A 2,227-nucleotide genomic window follows, 5' to 3' on the forward strand; every position below is an offset into this window, starting at 1 on the left:
TCGGTTGGATAGGTTGCAGTGACCGGACTTTAATGGAAGCGACTACATCTTATGCATTTTATTGGAAATTGTTGGGGTATCATTGGGTGAATTTAATTATAGTCAATAGCATCTTGAAATACTAATTTGGGGGTCACGCTTAAGAAATATTTATTTAAACTTTTGAAATTTTGTGTAGACATGTAGTAACATTAAAAACTAATATTTATCCTCTCAGGCGTATTGGTGGACCTACAAATATAAACATTTTGAGTCCTTTTATTGTATACAAATGAGCTATTTAATTATCTTCCGGACAATGACAGGGTCAATTTCTTTGTAAAATTCAATAACAAAATTTCGTACATACATGCATACATACATACAAATAGACATTGATAATTATGCATATGTGTACGTGTGCATGATGTGGTGTGTATACATAATTCATACACATATCCGAATATTTCACTGTATCTCTGCATCGATCAGACTATCAGACCAGACCAGTGGCAGTATGCCTTCGGTATTCTGCTATAACACATTTTCACTCTACCCTGTTCTCGGATTATTTAACATGTCCATAACATATTCAGTACGCCCATAACATATTCAGCATGTCTCTAGCATATTCATCTACGCCCTCTTTATTGATAAAATAAATCTAGGTATGTTCCTAAATGTTCCTTTTATTTATTTATTTTATATGATTGCTGTTATTTACTTACTTTTGTAAAATTTATATTAGTTACTAGTAAATATAATTATTTATTGAATTATATTAGTTGATAGGTTGCGTTCATAAATATATATATATTTGTCTGTTTGTTTATTAAACCTAAAAATTAAATACAGAAAAATATACATGCATGAACCCAACCTGTCAACTAATGTATTTGAATAAATAATTATATTTACTAGTAATTAATATAAATTTTACAAAAAATAAGTAAATAAGAGTTTTGATGTAAAATAAATAAATAAAAGAACAATTAAGAGCGTAGATGTGCATGTTATGGACATGCTGAATAATATAAAAAGTAGGTGCAGGGTTCTAAGCTTAAATAGTTAATCAATTTGATCAAATGGGTGGAATAAGGACGAAGAGGAATGAGTTATGGACATACTGAATAGGGTGAAAAGTAGTGGAAGGCTTATAAAGAGTTAATCAGCACTACGAAAAGAGTGGAATAGTAAGATGACCTAGTTCTTCTGAAGTAACTCTATTCCTTGTGCAGTAAGGTCAACAAATCAACTTTTAGCTATTTTTAGAAAAAGAACCCAAGGTACATATGCTACAATTTAATCGGAATGAACTCTCTGTACTTGTATGCTATCAACTTAATGTGACAGTGCTCTGAAGGGAATAACACTACTGTTGGCTAGACCTAGGACGCTGCACCGCTTCCTTTCGGCCTTGACACATTTCCTGTGTCCTTATATTTACAAGGGGGAGACAAGCACCTCAACCTAGCTAAGCCTACATCCAGAGACATGTTTCTGAGTCTTTGCTAGTCATCAGTCTAGAGTAGCAAAGATTCAGAAACATGTCTCTGGATGCAGGCTTAGCTGGTTGGAGGTGCTTGTCTCCCCTTGTAAACATAAGGACACAGGAAATGTGTCAAGGTCGACAGGAAGCAGTGCAGCTTCCTAATCTAACCAACACTACCATTAATCCCTTCAGGGGACTGTCACATTAAGTTGACAGCATACAACTACTTCATCGTATCACTACTGCATAAATCTCTCTGAGATATTTAGAAATGTATTATTGCTAAACTCTCTGTACGTTACGACGTGAATATTATCCAATTATGCCCTGAGGTGGCTGCTTGCATCTTCAACTTCAAAATGCACTTTAAAATAAGAATAACAGCAATCAGCCGAAACACAGCGTAGGCAATATGAATGAACTTATTAATTTGACTGTACATAGTAATAGATTGTTTACTCTATGTATGTATTTTCCGTTTTCTTAGAAAACTTCATAGCGACGACTGGAATTACAGAGGTGTACTAGTATTGTACTAGTATTGAAGAAGAACCAACGATAAACACTAGTACATATACACATGTAAAATTTCTAATATCGTTAATGGATATTAGTGCAAAACTGGTTGATACTTGGATAATATATCCCTAAGAAAGAACAGCTTCTTTTTTTTACAAACACACACACACACACACACATACACACACACAGACACAGACACAGAGACACACACACACACACACACACACACACACA

This window comes from Octopus bimaculoides, chromosome 18 (assembly GCF_001194135.2).
Source record: "Octopus bimaculoides isolate UCB-OBI-ISO-001 chromosome 18, ASM119413v2, whole genome shotgun sequence".
Taxonomy (NCBI): Eukaryota; Metazoa; Mollusca; class Cephalopoda; order Octopoda; family Octopodidae; genus Octopus; species Octopus bimaculoides.